The 19597-nt window shown below is 42.6% G+C and overlaps 1 protein-coding gene across 2 annotated transcripts in view; it reads left to right on the forward strand.

Moving 5' to 3' along the window:
• plxna2 (plexin A2) overlaps positions 1–19597 on the forward strand; it is a 298677-nt gene that overhangs the window by 86551 nt on the left and 192529 nt on the right. The window lies entirely within an intron of this gene.

Below are 19597 nucleotides of genomic sequence, written 5' to 3' on the forward strand. Positions count from 1 at the left end.
CCTCATTGCCAACTCACCTGCCAGTCAATAACCTATTTAATTTAATGTCACAGCCTATACGGGCAAAGCATATTGACAAGCTGCAGAATACACCTTCAAGAGGCCCCCAGCTGCAAGTGCCAGATAAACTGCATTTGAAAAATTCAATCTGGCTTCCATGGATGCCCCTGAGTCCTTTATAAATTATTGAAGCACCCCCCCTCCCCCTCCTCTCAGTAAAGCATTGGGAGAAACTAATAGTTGGTGATCAGTTATTGCAAAGACAAGCCACTAGTCCCACATTGCATTTCAGCGGTGACAAAGTCATGGACTGGCCTTTATGAATCTTTCAGAGGAGGAGAGAAGGGAGCAGACGGCATTTGTGTCTATCCTCAGGTTTGATGCTGATTCTATATGTTACGCTGTAGACACTTTAAAACAAGGCCTCTCTTTGCTTTTTGAAAACCAAATTTCACAAAGAGGGAAATACTGAAGCAGATGACAAATCAAGCTCCGTTGCAGCTCTGTTTGAACTCTCTTACTGAAAACAAAATCAAATGTTGGCACACAAACCCACCATGGCATCCTTGCGAGTGTGTCAAAGACTTTGTCGGGGCGGGTGACATCTGAAGGTGACTCCCTCTGCAAGTCTACATTTTTGATGCCTCTGTCCTGTCGCAGTCAATAAGCCATTTAATCTTGGTGCTCAGCCGAGTCGATGCAGCCGATGTCGTGTCCGGGGCTTATGGTAGACAAGACGAGGGTTCTGCCCAGACCTGATAAACCATTCATTTCCTTGAGCTCCTTTGTCTTTCCATTCAGTTCAGAGAAAAGAGCTCTTGGCCTCTTTCAATCATGGATGCCTCTCTTTAATGAGCTGCTTTAATCCTTAGCAGCGAACGCAGCTTGCCTTTCGGCATGACAAAAATGTACTAGATTAGAGGATTACGCACATTTTTGTATTCATGTACTAATTCATGAACACAAGCCATTCTGAGAATCCCATGCAAAAGAATTAGAGTTGATGTCTGTTTCAATGCTCGTATCAAAAGCTTGTGTTGTACAAACTGCCATTACTAATATGGGTGATTCATCCCTTTGGGATTATTAGCAGCTTTATCTGCCTTTTTCATGTTAGCTGTGTTTATTTAAATGAAACACTACTGTTCAGTTCCTCTATTAAAAGTATGCAGGTGCTCTATCATTGTTCTGTAATCAGCATCAGCTGACATTAGCAACAAAGAAAGTAAGAAGATTTCTTAATGTCTGACATTTTCTCATCTCGCACCTCAATTCAGAGTAAAATAACACGTTACATCAAATAAACCATCACTATTATGTGTCTTTTTAAAAATACTTACCGTAGCATAGAGAGGAGCAGTGAAAACATAGAAGCTTTCTGTGTACTTATTTGATTAAAAGCCAGGAAGTGAACCCCCCCCATTAATGTTGCACAGTTGAGCTAACTTTTGATACATGCATATATTTGCATGTCATTACATCAGAGTGACAGGACCAGTGGTGATGATTATTTGAAAAGATGCTTGAATTGTAAATGAGTGACTGAACATGACGATGCATGTACTTGTACGTGCATGTAGTTTTCCAGCTTCCTTTTCATCGTGTGTTTGTTGTGTCTTTTCTTTCGAACACTCAGAGATGAGGTTATTCCAGATGCACAGCTCACCTTTGACTTTTCCAATAAGTGTACACCCACACTTTTCCTTGCTGGCCTCTGTCATGCTTAGAAATATGAATATGATGATTTTTCTAAAGAAATACCCTTGTGTGATGTAAAGATCAAGTCCGGTAGTTGTAGGTTTTGTGGGAAAGAGTCACTGTGAGAGGTGTTGGTGGGCAGACAAAGTGCAGTGGGACGCCTCCCAGGCTCTTCGGGATCTGGCCACAGAACATCTCGGTAAATGCGGTCAGACAGATGAGTCTCGCCTCGGAGCGCTGCCTCCCAAGGGCAGAGTGACATTTTCTGGGGACAATATGGGACTGCAGTGACATAGAAAACATTTCCCTCCTCCTCCTCCCCCTGCCCCCCTCTCCTTTCCTCCATCTCTCCAGCCTTCCCTCCCTCCCTCCCTCCCTCCCTCTCTCTCTCCCCTAATTTCCCTGGTCCTGAGTGCTGCAGTAGCTGCCTTCTGCCTTTTCATTCTGTTACAGGTCAAAAGACTTGACAAAGTTCCAAAAGCCTGGTGGCACAACACCAGGGAGTGAAATGGATGAAAATGTGACTGGGTTCAACAAAGCAAAATGATTACCGACAGAAAAGCTACACAGTACCAAGTAATATTTTCTGAAATCTTTTGGAAAGCTGTAGCTGTTGTGTATTTTTCATAAACATCCAGACTCAGGAAGGAAAAGTTAAAAACACAGGGGATCAGTCAGCAGTCTGAGATGCTGGATATATTTTGCGGCTTTGGAAGCTCTAAGGTTATTGTTTTTCTCACAGCTTTGCAGAATACCTTCACTGTTCCCTGCTAGTCCTTGATTACTGTGAATAAAATGCTAATCCTATAATTCTCCATATGATTTTAAACTAGCCATTAATATATTTCGGACACAAAAAGAGAAGAATATTGATTCATACCTCAATGCGCCCTGATTATATATCATCAATACTCATGTAAACCAACATCTGACGCCGGCTGTATGTCAGCGTCCCCACATGTATTCACTGTTTAGCCTCCTGTACTGTGCTGTCATGCGTTTGAGTCAGACTGCACATCTGTCGTTGTGGATTGCTACGGTGGTCTGTGTGACAGATGAGTCCTTCCCTCTCAGCGGGGAATCTCCGGGGAGGTGCAAATTTCTGCGCATCCAAGCATTGGCAATCATGCATAGCACCTTGATGAGAGACAGGGCCCCCGCCACTTGATTGACTGGCATACTAATGTGACGCGATGGCGACGAAACACCACAGGCACAGAAACATAAAGACCGCAGGCGTGTGGCCCCCGTCTTCGACACACAGAAACACGCATGGACACACAGAACGAATCGCCGCACATTAAGAGCTCATCTCTCTCCCGCTCTCCTGTACTAAATAATGTGACTCGCTGATATCCGTGGCTAATCTCATTAGGGTATGTCACAGAGCAGGGGACAGGTTGGCCACGGAGGCTGCACAGCCTAGGTGTTATCGTTGATTACACAAACACAAGACACTCCATCATGGAGGAAGATATTTTATTGTCCACTTCAGAGGAAGGATAATGTATTCAACCAGGGTTTGGAGAGTTTCTTGACATGGGCAGCAGAGGGTCAGAGACAATTAACTTTGAAGGGTCTGGTGAGAATCAGGGTTAAAAGCATCCAATCAAGTCAAGAAGACAGTAATTTGCTTTCCCCCTCATTGCACTGCTAAAGCCGGTTAGTGGTCGATCCAATTAAGACTTTGGTTCAGACCTGGCTGCAGTCCTGCAGCGGCGTCCTGCAGGCTGGAGCGCGGGGAACAAGACGAGATCTCTGTGGAGGGTTGTCTGTCACACAGAGACTGTTTGACACTCGGCTTTGATTGCTCCATTTTTCTGTGCTGGGTTCCGCTGTGGGAGGCTAACAGGCCCAGCTCAAGATCGTCTCTCTCTGTCTGTCCTCCCCAATGAGGACAAGCGTAGCTCCCGCTGGGTCAGCAGGACACTGATTGGGGCGAGAGTCTCGACGTCTGCCGAGAGCGAGAGAGAGGATGGACCCAGCGGTCCTGCTGTTTGTTTAAGAGCAGGACGCCATGAGGAAATGCCTAATGTCTTAATTGGCGTGAGTGGCAACGGACGGTACCTGACGAGACTCATTAATCAGAGCAGAGTGAAAAGGCTAGAGGCCTGAATGGCGAGAGGGAGACAGAGAGGTGGAGGGCGGGGGGGTATCAGGCCAGTGTCGTGTGTCAAGCAGAGCCCCAGAGCTACCTTGTCCTCCTGCCTCGCACCAATCCAAGACACCCACTGATACCCTCGCAGCTGTGTCTGTCACACTCGGCCACTCAACCACAGTGCAGAATGAGGATGCAACAATAATTAGAATCCATTTCCACCCACACACACTCATGTCCCCCTCCCTCGTCCCCCCCCTCGCTCCCCCCACATGCATGGCACAAACACAGCAACATGCCATGTTGTAAAAACAACACCCAGATCACGGCCATGCACCGTGGAGACAAGATCTTTGTTGCACAGAGAATGTTCCTCCCAGAGTTTCATCTCTGTTTGTCATGTCCAACAAGACCTTTGCTTTTTTTCTTCTTTTTTTGGCGGGGGGGGGGGGGGCATTTCAAGCTCTGTCACACATCTGTGACAGCAACGCTCCAGAGACTGATATACCAACCACATAAAGAAATCATCACAGACACACACACACACACACACACACACACACACACACACACACACACACACACACATATACACACATACAAAAGTTCTCCCTTTAGGTCAGTCCATCAGACAGCAGCCATTGTGTAGGGGCCGATGTTCCTCTGCACAAAGTGGAAAAAAAAAAAAGTTATTTTCTCCCTCTGTCTTTCTCAGTGTGTCCTTTCAGCATGTTTGCCCCGATCGTGTCCAGGTCACTTCACCTAATGGAGTAAAATGAAGGCCCTGAGGCCAGGAGTTGTCCTCTGGACACAAACATCCATGTTTCAGGACAACGACTTCCTTTGTTTTTCACTGCTCTGCCCCCGTGTCTCTGCCCCCGGCTTGCCGAGAGACAAGTCACTTAACTGCCTTTTACGTTGCCATTTTCTCCGGCTATTCATGGGCAGACCATTAAAGCAAGGCTAGCACTTTATATTTGTGTCACTGCGTTTGTTGGCTGCCTCTCAATGTCCTCAATTTCTGTGGTTGACATAACAACCGGTTGAAACATGATATCAGTGTAATAGTGCTTGTGGAGCGCCGTATACTGTGGGTCATAAACACATCATCTTTTACTGATAGATCTCATTCAGTAGCCGATCTCAGATATCGGCAAGACGTGAATGTTTCTGTTGTTCAGTAACGGCTTTGTTTTATTGAAAGGTCAATGTCGCACAAGGTGGCTTTAAACTATCGTAATTCTCCTGAAGAGATGTGCGTTGATTTTATTTTTATGATCAAAGCAGAGATTTTTATTTCTCTGCATATTGACAGCTGTCTCTTTCATGCACTGCCCCTTTTTTTTTTTTTTTTTTTTACTTTGTTTTGGATGCTTATGTTTTAGTTGCATGCGCAATATCATGCAAATGTTTGCACACTGTTGTTCCCGCAGATGGATTTCTATCAACAAAATATTGCGGCATGAAGAAGAAACCACACTGAGGCAGACTGGGAAGAGATCAGAGATGAAAATGAAAAAGTGATGTCACTTCTTTTTTTTTTTGTTACTAGTTCTGCACGATGAATTTTATTGCAATCACAAACTCAGCCTGTGCGATTATGTAACTGCAAAAGGCTGTGATTTCATTATGTGTGTGAACGTGACACTATATTCTCTGTTTGTGTTCAGCCTGCTCATCATGTAAGAGGTGACCAATCAGCCTCTGTCCAGGCAGTGGAACAGGTGCGCTGTGTGGTCACATGGTCCGATGTGCAGACCAGGTGGGAATGGATACCAGCGAGCAGGCTGAGGCTGAACTGGTGGCCAAACAAAGAGAAAGCAGCAAGAAGTACTGTGTTAAAAAAAAAAAAAAAAAAAAAGTGGCAGGATGGCATATTAGTATCACCATCTTTAAACAGCACAGAGGGAAGTGTGATGAATGCATCGAAGCCCTGATCAGTAAAGAAAGTCAGTCTGTAAGCCAAGCAAAACAAAACACAATCAGATGTGTTTTTGAAGTCCTCATGGATACATAAAGAAATCATCCAACTCCATAACATACGACTTGCCACAGTGTCCATGTGCACTGATCCACACCCTGCAGCACAGGAGGCATCAGCTACTCTCGTGGAACTATTTCTGGCAGTGGTGAAGTTCTGTTCAGCTGCTGCGGACATGTGGTCAGCTGTGCACTTTGTTGACACTGACTTTGAACTGAAAAGCCACTGTGTACCAGGGAGAGAGAGAGAGGAGGAAAGAGGGTTTGGCTGCGTGGCACCTGCGTGAGGAGCTCCAGCTCGATACCACAACAGACAACAGCACTAACACTGTTAAAGGTGTGGAGCTGAATCACAGCTTCCAGTGATTTGGACATTTTCATTGTTCAGTTACATTTATTTGATCTATTTTATTAGAGCGTTGTATTTTTTTACTCCTGTGCACCTGTAAAAAAAAAACAAACAAAAAACTGGGTCATTTCCACAACCTAGCACAGTGTCACTGTACAACAGAACACATTTTTGGTCAAACTGACCCTGCGATGTTGGCTTATACGAATGACCCAACAGGCTCACTCTCCCAAAGATAAGGTCACTGTGACCAGTGCTGGGTTATTTTCAACCCTTTACTGTCTGAGATTTATTTTGTTTGTTTTAAAGAACTGAAGTACTATTCAATAATGATAAACTGTTTAATTAAAAAGAACATCTTTATTAATATTTAAGCTTCTTCTTAGCTCACCTTGGATATTTTAGCACGTTTGTTTCAACCTGTAAAGAGAAGATAACCAACGTTAGACAAAAACAACTTACAAACACAACACAACACTTGACGAACATGTCCCACAACAAAGCCTTATCTGAAGGAATGCACCACACATTAAGAAAACAGTGTTGATATATATTATTTAGGATTTTTCATGAGGGTCTTTTTCACCCTCTGCTCACTCACTCAGACGCATTAAAGAATGATTGTGGGGAAAGAAAAGAAAAGAGGGATCTTGAGGGAGGCACCAAGAGAACTCAAGCTTCCTGGTGTGCCATGGAGACTTGTTCACCAAATCGTGCAGCCCTGTTTGTGACTTCATTGCAGGTCTCAGTTGTTTCAGTTTTCTTTTTTTTTTTTTTTTAATTCACATTGCTGCCAACGGCTCTTCTGTGTTTCACTGAAATATCACCTAAGAGGAAGTTAACAAGGATTTCTTCGTCACTCAGGATTATTCTCCTTCAAAACTTTGACCACACCCCTGATGTGGCTGCTCACCCACTGTCCTGGTGCGAGGCAGCACCATGGCCGTCTCCACTGTATGTGCCACCTACATTAACAGTCCCACACGGCCCCCTCCCACCAGGCAGTGCACACTGTGGAGGGACAGTTTGGCTGGTGGGCATGGTTTCCTTCAACTGTCCGCCCACCAGAACTCATCATCTTAATTGTCCCTTCTGTTGATGTGAAATTCAATAAAAGTGGCAGGGACCATTCTGAATTGATTGTGAATAGATGCCACTGCCTGGCTGTCTACATGACAGCTAGAGCTGATGTACTGTATTATTGTGGGTGTGGGTGTGCACACGTGTGTGTGTGTGTGTGTGTTTTGAGGTGTGAGGGGGGGGCTTCTTCATTATTTTGACTTGAAAAGTGTTTTGCTTGGAAGCGTGGCACATCGGTGAACTGTGTCTGCATTGCCCATCCTCTGTTTTTTTTTTTTTTACAGAACCTTTCTAGTAGTGCATAGCAAATCTGTCTCTTCACATTTGTATAGATATGTTAAATTGCTCACAGGGCATGAATTCCTCATTGGCGCTGGAAAATGGGGAGGTAAAGATGAAAAACCACCACCACCAAGTCCTTACTTTTCACATGACTGCGCTCAACTCATTGCTCTTTGATAGCATGCCCCTGCAACTTAAGCTGTGAATAATGATGTTTTTTAGGCCTTTTAACCTTGCCTCATATATACAACCAAACTCATATTTAATATGTTGCATTTCCTGCACGTGCTGTCTTGGGACAGAAATGCACAATAACCCCGCAGCGTTCGGAGGGCCAAGAAAGGTGAAGCCTGTCAGTGTCACACTAAGATATGCAGTGACAGGTGATCATCATCAAGTCATTTCTAGAAAAGGTGCTGGAGCTGAAAAAACACAGAAGGCGCACGATTCTTGAAGTTAATTGACGAGGTTCTTCCTTGTGTGTAATGTTTTCATGGAGGAAAAGCACAAAATGCATGTGACTGCTGTTTTCTTTTTTTTCTAAATCAATATTGATCAGCAGAGTGTGCTCCTTTCCAGACAGCAATCAAGACATTGCAATGCTTGGCACCCATTTCCCCTCTCATCCTCAGGCTACATTGATTTTATGAAAGCGGAGCTCCTCTAAACCCAGTTGGTACTTTGAAACTTCATCGTTCTCTTGCCCATTATTATCGTGGCTCATGAGGCCTTTCTGCTCTTGGGAATGACAGCTATTGCAGAAAATGTTGCCGGTACATTTGCCTCATTGCTATTTTATATATATATATAAATATATGTTCAAAAACTCTGTCTCTCTTCCTTTCATGATCTTAATCTGTGTTTTCCACTCTACGTCAAAAAGGGTTTGATTTTTGTCTTCGCAGTTTCTATCTGAATCCATCTCCTTTTATTTTTAAATCAATCAGCTCCATGTGTTAGTGCGGTCTTGATGGCACATGATCCTCCTCCTCTGCACTTTATTTATAAGATAAAAGTTGATCAGTTATCTGCAGTTTACTAATTTAAAGCCCTGTGGTTGTAGCACAAGTAGTATTGTTGCAGGTATTTTGTCCCCAGTGAGAAATTTGAAGTAGGCTTTGCATTTGAGAACATTTTAATACAAACTTAGAGATAACAAAACCAAAAATCTGTAATCAAAAGCAGGATTATAGAATTAAGAAGCTGATTTTTTTCATCATGGACACATGATGCAGGTGGTACCGCCTCCGCCTCATTTAGAGCCAAGAAAAACCCTTTGTATGTATGTTTTATGTTGATCTTTAAAGCATTTATGTCTGTGAAAAGTGCTGTAAAAATAAAATTTACTTACTTACTTACCTATGTAGACTGATGAAAACAATTGCTGCCTGTAAGGTACAAGAATACATTTTAAATCCCTAAATAGTTGAAACTGGTTGGTAATGTAATGTAAAATATTCATGATAAAGGAAAGTAATACAGCCCTTGAAAAACTTCCAACCATTTGGACACTCATATTAGAGGCAGATATTAAATCTGACTCATCTGGAGACTTAAGGGGATTTTCAGGCCAACAGCATCATTGTAATTTTTTCCATGCAGTGCTTCTGCGTTAAAGCGGTGGCATTTCACAACTACCTATTGGCATATTTATGAATAACAAAAAAATATTCAACTATTGAACAAACTGCATGACATTCTCCAGTCCCATTATGTGAACACTTCCCAGCATTTTATAGTATTTCAGCTACATTATTAATAAGGTAACTTGCAGCTTGCGCCTGGTGGCTTCAGTACTGGTTGGTGTCAAACTGGAACACTGAAAACGCTAACAAGCCATTTCTGATCCAGGAGCTGCAGTGTGTTAATGGGGTAGATGACACACAAACATGACCCTCTGCACACTTTGACAGATGCCTGACGAAAGAACGACCAAACTAAGATTTTGATTTTAAATGGAGAATTTTTCAAACACAAATGGCAAATTGGCAAAGACATTTGGAAATATCAATTGTATGAAAAATAAATACTATTTTGGAAACTCCTCAACCTTTCCTCACTCTCCCTCGCTCTCTCTTTCTCTCTCTCTCTCTTTTTCTCTTTCTCTCTCTTGCTCTCTCTGTCTCTCTCGTCATTAATTATAGGCTCAGCATCAGCAGTGCATCTCACAGCACGGGGTTAATGTAGAGGAGGATATGTCGCCTGGGGAGGCTGATGGCTGATGCCAGTGAGTTCTCCACACCCCTCACATCCCGCTGTGCCACCCATATTCACACTCTCGGCACCCATGTGCATGCTAAGTGCACCTCTTAATCTGCCCACAGAACTTTCCCAAACATTGGGCACATTTCCATCAAAAATTAATTTTTTCTGCTAAAGTGGAATGGCTAAACGCTGTTGGACTTCTTCGTGTTTTTCTTTTAAATTTCCACCGACAGGAAGAAAGCATTATATTAGGACCAGCTTTTCCATTTAAATGAATGTTTTTCAGTGTTGAGAGACTGGTCTGGGTTTTTGGCTTTTAGCTTAGTCATTGGCCTTACGTGTAGGGGGTGGGGGGCAGAAAGCATAGACAATATGAGAGTGACAGTAGGATCCAAACTTGTGTTTTGACTTTTGGTAGTGCGAAATCTCTTTTGTTAAAGGTCCCATATTTTACACTTTTGCTGTGTTTTATTTGAAGTGTTGATATCCATATGAAGATGTATTTGTAACCAAAAACCATCTCAATTTTTCTTTCTCCTCTCTCAGGCTTTTCCCTGGAGCCTCTCTTCTGATTGGTGGACTGTTGTCTGAGTGATCAAATAAAAATATAGCAGATTTCAGGTAAACACTCAGAGAAACAAAAACCTGCAAGGAAGGTGGGTCCAGGTGGGTTGGGCTTGAGGCATGGCTGAAAGCGGTGACTGCTTTGTTATGACATCACAAAGTTTCAGAAGTACTGACGACTCATTGTAGGCTCAGTTTCTGAATACAGGCTGTGAGCATTTCTCTGTGGACTGAGCACTTTGACACTTTCACTGTATTAATGTTGAACCTAGACCTGCTTTATAATGAAAAAAGACATGGGAATCTCACTGAATACAATATGGGACCTCTAATGTTTGTGGATTAAAGGATCACTCCATCCATATTACAAAAACAAAAAGAAACTTACTTTTCTCCAGTAAGAACCCGTCCAGCCATGCAAATATTTATAGTTTCGTCTTACTTTGTTGATTCCCACCAGCACTTTAATACAGCGGATAGACAATAATTTGTAACAATGACTGTATAAAATAAATCTCCAGCAGAGTCTGTTTCCAGCAACAATGTTTCTAGGTAATCCTCAGATTTTACTGTGAACAGTTTTCAGTGGAACTACTTTATACCAAAGGAACAGTCTGTATGAGAAGTGTTGACAGAGTACCTGCTCTAGGATTAGATGAGGAATACATAAATAAAGGGATTAGTACGATCAGTGTCAATCTCCGACAGGAATGATTTATATTGCCTAAGGTGTACTTATTCTTCTGGAACAAAGACAAGTCATGATTAATTAGCTACAAAACACTGCATTATTGCAGTTACTCAGAATGTGCAGAAAAAAAAAATAAATTAATTCAAAATGTGTGTTCACTCTGACGTCCGAATTTTGTCGGGATGTTTGTAATTGTACTGATGCACAGTAAATCTCCTGCTCTGTTCAGTGAAATGCAACACTCACATCTCGCCTGGGAAATACATTCCATTATTGCTTTGGATAAATAAATAAATTCAATTATGTCCTATGCATCGAATAACTTGGCTCTCACGCAGCCAAGCTTTGCCTGTTTCAAAGTGATTAATGTTGCAGTGGGGAGTGGAAACTCAAGACACAGGAGAGCCGTGTTGACATTAAAGAAGATATCATCACACCAGCTCAGGCTCCGCACATCAATGAAAGAATCACTCCCACGTCCAGGAGCCGTGCAGCATGGAACACAAAGTTTCTAATTTCAGCCAGGTTTATTGAGGCATCAGATTGCACCTGCCGTGGGCTCACACTCCGATGGCCTTTCAGACCTTAACTTTCTGTCTCAATCAGGGAAAATGATTGCCTGGCTGGCTGCTACCTGCCTTCGTCATCCTGTAATTACACTTACTTCCATTTAGAGACACATGCCTGGCAGCTCTGACTGGGACTCGACAGCTCCCACTGAGGGACTGTGGGCTGGGTATCAACAAGGGCCCAGCTAGCGGGTACGAGATGAGGTTGTTGAGGGATGTTGGCGCCTCCTCGGTATTTATTTAACAATGAAAACTACATGTGACTGATTCTCACCTTTCCATCATCTCTTTTCAGCGCAGTTGTCTCATTATATGGTGTTACAGAAGCCATTGCTCCCTCAGAGCCTTTTTTTGTATTAACACTCAAAGAACACTAGACAAATAGTCTAGAGAGGAAGAACAATTTCATGACGGTTGGTACACAAATCCAAAAACTGCTCATCAGAAGGTAAGAAAGGCAACAATGGAGCAGCTCTGGCTCGTGTGATGATGTTCACCTCTCCCAAACGAACCCCCACGAGCCTGCAGTTGGTCCACCCGAACAGCTGCATCGCCTCACAAGTTTGGCTCAGTTTCACAAAGCTTCTGTTTGTTCTGCAAGTTCCACCAAAGCAGTCTGCACTCGCTGTTTAAACCCAGCCCAGTTGTTCAGAAGTTTGTTGGGTAGACTCATGGCACAATAGGCTGCGTCACCATCTGTTAAGAGAAAGGAACAAGAAAACACTCCTATACACAAGTTTGTTGTGTCTCTCCTTAATGAGCGGCACACACCCGTTCTTCCTCCTAAAACAACTGAACACATCAGTATCATAGTCTGGAAAACTTGTTGTTTTCCAGTTGTTTCTGAGTACAGATGGCCCACACACTCTTGTACCTCTTTGGAAGTGTTTGAATACATTTCTCAAAAGTGACTGCAGTTGTTTGGAAAAGATTACCTAACCAACTTACCAAAGGAATTAAGTCTGAAAAATCTATCAAAATATAATCGAAATCGCAATTTGACCAAGTGCAACATGTTTGATAAAGGTCAAATGTGTCACAGCACGCCATAAATGAAGCATTGTGATGCTACAGAGATGCCCCATCCTACAAATCATATTCTTCAGACATAAAGCAACGTTCTCGTTTGGTACAAGACCCAACAAAAATCACATCATCATCCTTTTATATTTATTTCAGTGAAAATGAAATGCAAAAGTGACCACTCTGACTGAAATCTCATATAATCTCTCAGACTCATATAGAAATCACAAAAAAAGTACATATATATATATATATATATATATATATATATATATATTTGGAATGAAAATGTATTACATGTTTTTTTATGATTTTCTAAATGAAATGATGCAGTCGTTTTTTATTTTGACAATTATTTATACTTAAAATCACATTTCTCGTCAATCCTGACAGTTAAAGGTTGTTTGCTCATTACAAATACTACATCATGCAAAAAAGGCAAGAGACAGTGACATACATGTTGCAGGGCCTAAGCAGCTCTTCAGCAGAGTCCTGCAATGTAGCATCCTCACTGAATGTGAAAGAGACCAAAAGCAGCCCTTTCTTTTTCTGTTCTTTGTTTTATGCTTCCTTTGTACACTAGAAACTGCATTTCACACAGGCGCAGACAGGATTTACAATGTTATGTCAGTGTTATTGTATCTGCATTTTTGTCTCCTTTTGCTTTATGTAGTGTGTGACTACTGATCAGTCACTGCGGTATCAATGTCTCAGTTGGTTTTAGGTTTATTCTCTGGTTCATGACAAAATACTGACGCCATTGAGTTGCTCATAAAATTTGATTTGAATTCAGGCATGAAATTAAACTGTTCTCCTGTAAAAAAAAAAAAAAAAAACTATCCCAGAGGTTGTTTGTGCAGCAGGTTATTATGACCCATAGTTACATTTTGTTCTTAAGCAACATCTAGTAACCTTAGTGATTATGACAGGAGCAAAGGGAGAGTATATAGCGACAAAGTCCTTGTTAGGAGGGGGGTGGGGTGGCTGGAGGAGTCATCAAAGTAGCACTTTATGTTGTTCCTTCTATCCATGACCACACTGTTATTATTGTAACCATGACAACAAAGCTGGTCTAATGTTAAGGAGGTACTTATTTTAACCCAAACCACAATCTTTTCCTAAACCTAACCAGGCAGTTTTAGTGCCTAAACCTAACTAAGCCATGACCGTCTATTAGCAAACACGACGACAAAGGAACAGTACACCGCTGTCATTACAGTGTGCGTGTTTATTATTGATAAGGAATGCTACGTCTGCCGCCATAGGGCCACAATTTCAGGAGACACTCCTATAGGTTGAATCAGAGGGCTGAAAAAGACCTGTGTGGCTGTTCAGGTTGGGGGACTTGTTGGAAATTAACCTTTGGGGCAAATCGCTCTTTAATATTAAGAGGAGCATTAGTTATGCTGGTTAAGTGGAGGCAGTAAAATGTAGTTTGCATTCGTCTTTGTTCCTCAATTGGAAAGTGAATGCGGGATAAACATCAGCATACAGACAGTCACAACCACAAACAAAACATTCAGCTGGAATGCTCAGACAAATAACACACAAGCTGTAAGTGACGCACCACAGCTGAATGCCTTGACAATGGCTAATTTATCTGTCATGTCCATGGCATATGCCTCAATTAGAAAGTAATTTTCTACAAACGTCATTGTTCAGCTTTCTGCTCTGTTTTTCTTGTTTTCCACAGTGGCTCACTGCAACAGTGCTATACATTAGGCGCATTATCACTGCCTCCAGGGGCTGTTTGATAAAAAACATAGCAGGTTTCTAGGGGACTACAAGAGGGAAATTTGGGGCAAGGGTTATATATTGCATTACGATGATGGGCCATTTTGGTGAATGGAACCCAATATGGAATGACTTTCTTTAGGAAACTGCAGAAAATGACCATCAGAGCTGCGGGCCAGAACAAAAAGGCTTCATTATCGCCTGTGGCTTTCATTCTGTTACTCTGGGAGTAATGAGAAATCAAATAGAACTGCAGAGAAAACTACAAAAAGCAGTAGTAAATGTTTAAGGTTTCACAACTGGTGGAAATGTGTTGAAGCCATGTTGCTTTTTTTTTTTTCCTGTCTTGCTTGTCAATAATTGCATCGACTTCTGGAGGTGGCCATATCACATTTCTGCAGGACATAAAGGACAAACCAGCCTGCATGTGCTGTAATGAGCTTTTTGATTAAGAATGAAAATCCGCTGGAGGGAAAGAAAAAAAAAAAAAAAAAAGTCTTGTGATAGAGTAATTTCTCCCGTGCCACATCACTACGCCTGCCTGCGTACATAGGCAGCATTAAACGACTGCCGTAGCCAAACGTCTCTCATCCTCCTTCCAGCCCAGCCTGCCCAGTCAGGAAGCCAAAAACAAGCACTTCGGTTGGACACTTATGCATCTGTGTGCATTGTTATCTAAAAAGAGATGGCTTGGTAGCTGCTATTTATCCTTCAAACATTCCTATTAGAGCTGGCTTCAGTCGGCCTCATTCAGGTTTGCACTCAGATGATGTGAATCCAAGTCTCAGGAAAGTGAGCGGAATGGCCCGAAATGGAGAGGAGACTATTGTTGAGAGAGCATTAACGGGGGGTGTGTTCCTCTGTCATTCCTTGGATAAGGTCTCGTGGTTAACGCACTCTTTTGTCACACCTCAGCCTTGTTATCTATTACCTCCCCCCTCTTTCTATCTCCATTTCACTGCCTTTGTGTGTGTGCGTGTGTGTGTGCGCATCCTGTTCTACTTCTGTTGTAAGTTTGGCCTATGTGTGGAGTTCATTACTCTCTTCCTCGCTTCATTACAGCCTAAAGACGGGCTGTCATCACCACTGATGGCTGTGCATTAGTGTGCCCCCCCTCCTCTGTATCCCTACCAGTGTGACAGGACACCCAGAGCAGCACAGCAGGGGTGATGGTGCCATGTGGCATGTGCATGTTGTTTTTTTTTTGTGTGTGTGTTATTTGGTAGATCGAACTATTTCTGTGCTCTTACAAGACCCCCCCCCCCCAGAGGTGTTATCAGCAAAAACAAAAGTCACTTGCCTGTAAGAGATCCAAGCAAATCAAGCAAGAGAGTCCTAGAGGGAGGAAGAGGGAGCGCGAGGTGTGTGTCTAATTAAAGCTCCTGGTGATTTTGGTGGGAGCAGTAGGGTGGTGGAGATGTCTGTCGGTTTTCCTGTAAAGCTTCGGGGCTCTGGTAGACTTCCACTGGCCGTGTATTCACAACACGCTGGGGCTGCATGTGGAGATAATCAGCCTCTATTCAGATGAGGATCAGGCAGGTTTGTTTGCTGGAATCCTTAGCACCCTGTTCCTGCCATATAAACACCAGGCATGCCATGCCTGGTGGGAGGCTGCTGCCGCTGCCGCTGCTGCCGCTGCTGCTGCCGCTGCTGCTGCTGCTGCTGCTGGCAGTGACACAGATGAAGTATAGTTGCTGATTGAATTACAGCTTTCATCAAGTGATTTTCTTTTGAGTTTCTGCGTGAGTGACAGCAGCATCATACTCGTCCTCTGAAAAAGCTTTGGTAATCAGGATGAAGTTTTTCACTGAGCAGAGGAGTTTAAAGAGTCATTGGGTCTGGGTGAGGGCTACTGAGAACTGAACACTGACATATCAGTGATGGAGCCTTGCATTCCCAATGTGGAGGCAGAGATATTTTTGGGGGAAATCTGTCAAGGGGGATAAGTTACCTAAGGACATGTCATCTATGTGGAGAAGTTTCAGTGTCACTTGCTCATGAGAATCACAATATTTCTCATTGCATTTGAATGAGAAGTGGCAAACTCTATTCACAGGGTTTTAAAAACTACCACAACATTTTCTTACTTGCAGAGCTGCTTCTTTCTTCTCCCGTCATACTGATGCTGACCTCTAGGGGGCATTGTGGGAGCCTGATTGTGTCAGACAAATAGTTCTAATTTTTAAACATTCCCTTTCATCATGTATTGATATATTTCCAAGAATTTAATGATTTTGGTTTTGGTGAAAACATTTTAAAATTAATACATGAATCTTAGACCTTTCATGAATATGTAAATCAGGAATCATATCATTATCTCTTTTGATCTCACTCTGCTCAGTCTATGTAAGCTTTTTGAGACTGAGGTGGTCTTGGTGTACCCTTCACCATCATGTTATGTTTGGTAAAAAAGCTGGAAAGGATGGATGTGGGATGCTCATGGTGTGTGAAGTGCAGTATATATATATATGTGTGTGTGTGGGTCTGGAGTCCATCTGTGGCAGAACAAGAAGGTTCCTATGTCATTACCCACTCCACTGCACTAACATCTTCAATTAACAGCGGCAAGCTACTGATGACATATTTTCAGGATGTTGCTCTGCCTCTGTGACCGATCTCCTCACACTCTGCTGGGCTCCAAACTGCCAACAGAAAAACAAAGCTTTCACAGACATGCAGCGAATGCGTACGTGCCATAAGTACCTCTTCTGCTGGTTCCTGCTCCCGCTGCTCTTTCAGCCCGCTCGGGGGAGAGAATAAACTAAATGTGACTTAGGAATCATGCATAATCACGTCTCCAGGTGTAAAGGAATTTGCAGCATGTTTTTTTCCCCTGGCTGCATATGGGGTGCATAATCACTTAGCACTTGACCTTGACTTGTATCATTAATTCAGTGAGTAAACCGTCAGCCTCTCAACAGCTGTGCTCAGGATTGTAACCTTGGCTCGCTGAAGGTCAAGCACTCTTCACCAGAGTTTTTACTTTTCTTTGATGGTGGGGTTTTTGGAGCCAACTGTCTGTCTCTCTGTCTGTCTGTCTGTTCATATCCCTTTTATCTGTATCCATCTTTAGAATAACTGCTGTTGCATTTTTTTAAATTTACATATTTTATCATTTCAAGTAATCAGAATAAATTAAATTGAATTAGTAGTTAACTTCAAAGTAAAGTTTACCTGCTACCAGAGGAAATGTCGATTATTATTATTTAATTACTTTACTCATTACTCTACAGCAAAAGTAACAGTTACTGTACATAACTTTCATTGCTCAGCCCAACGGTGCTGAAGGTGCCTTTCTAAGCCTCAACACCCACAAGTCATACCTTTTGTATTAACAGAAATAGAAATTTTGGCTCAACAAGACATCAGCTTGCGATTTAAAGGTAGTTTCTGAGCATCAACAGCTAGCTTAACGTTAGCCCTGTTGACCGCACACAGCACGCCACATCTGTCCTCACAGTTCACACACTCTACAATACAAAAAAACGTGTTTACCAGTGGCTGACATTAGCAACCTAGCTAAGACCACACAATATCTCTCCACCAAACGCACAGAAACTAATTTCAACCTTCAACAAACTCCAGTGAAGATAATAACCATGCTTACCCCTGAAATGTCATAAATGGAGTGTTAGTGTATTTAGTAACTGTAAGTAATTACAGGACTTTAAGTTGTAATACCTAAGGGACTGTATAAAAATTATTAGGAAGGGATGATGAGAAAGGGGGAAGGGTGATGTACCTTTATGTAAGAGCAGGGGAGGGTGTTCAATTTTTTCTCACCCCAGATATATATTTTATTTAATTTCCTTGGCAGATAAATGAAAAAAATCATAAAAATCAAAAAGAAAAAAGAAAAAGGTTATTGCATTAGCATTAAAAGTAATAAATTACAGTAAGAGTACACCGTCTTAAATTCTTTGCTGCTTTTAGCTATCATTGGTGAATCAAGTTGTACAAATACTATTACATTTAGCTATTTGTGGGAGTAGTTTTGTAGTTTCGTAGTTTTTATGTAGTCAAGGCAAGGGTCAAAATAAAATATTAATACTGCTGTGGATGGTGTTGCTTAGTCAAATGTGACAGTACTGGGTTTTATCTCCCCTCCTTGCACAAGTAATTTTCAAACAGTCCCTTACAGTACTCATTACAGGAAAAATGTAATCATATGACTGTAACAGGTTAATGCCCAGCACTAGTCAGCTCTCCATTGTTTTCAAACACTGTGGTAGAGGAGTGGTGGCTTCATCAGGTTGGAAGAGTAGATGGAGGCAGCAGTATCTAGGTCAGTAAAGATGGACTCTGTTGGGTAACAATGGTATAGTAGCAGGTGAGCAGCTGAGCTACCAAGCCAGAAAATTCAATTAGAGCCCAGTGCCTGCCTGCATTCAGTTTATTATGGTGTGGCTAACAAAGTCCTCCTGCTTGGCGAGATAAAGCCAAAGACTGGTGCCTTTTGTTGGTCCCATCAGAGGATGCACTGATCAGCCTGAGATGTCCTCAATCCTCCTTTGGCCAGCAGGCAGTGAACTGTAAAGCACCCAAGTCTTTTGTGGAGTTTTACTTAAAATAATTTCTGCCCGTGTCTCCCCCACCAACAATCCCCACCTGCCTTCAAATTACATTAGGGCCCTCTCCTACATTAACCACCGGACAAATCAAATTGCCATTTCAGGAGGAGGAGGATCAGGGTTAAATGAGCCTTTCAAGAGATTTGGACCCGGACTGACTTTTAAAAGCTCATCAAGCAAAACACTTCACCTTGGCGTGCCCTTTAGACCTCACTGCCTCAGAGTGGGGTCTCCTTAGTTTCTATTTACAAGGATACAATGTCATCTGGTCTTCCTTGTTTGCAGTGCTACAGAACTCAATCAAATAAAGCGTTGCTGATTGAAGCAGGGTCACTGCGGAGATGTCCTCCGTCTTCAGCGTGACGTGGCTATCTCAGGTGAAATGAGCTGGAAAAGCTGCTGTCATGAGGTGGCAAAGGAGACCCAGAGCCACGAGGGAAATGGATTGTAGTCAGAGCCAGATCTGACTTTTGATAACAGCCGAGCAGGCCTTTGTGTGAGCGGACACACTGATGTGCAGTTAGCAGGGGCAGTCATCCTCAGAGTCAATATAAGTCACATGAACCGCGAAGGGCAGAGGTCAGCGGAGGTCAGACGCACACTTATGCATCAGCTACGTCGCAGTGAAGGAAGATTTCAAAATGCTAAATGTGAAGCAGTATCTGCAAATGTGTGAAATGAATATATTTGAAGTCCACATCTGTTTTTGCAGTATAGTCATTTTGCTATGGGTGGTCAAGCATGAGTTTTCAT

The sequence above is a fragment of the Trachinotus anak genome, unplaced genomic scaffold, assembly GCF_046630095.1.
Source record: "Trachinotus anak isolate AG129_WGS33_773 ecotype Australia unplaced genomic scaffold, CSIRO_AGI_Tana_v1 ptg000004l, whole genome shotgun sequence".
In the NCBI taxonomy this organism is placed as follows: domain Eukaryota; kingdom Metazoa; phylum Chordata; class Actinopteri; order Carangiformes; family Carangidae; genus Trachinotus; species Trachinotus anak.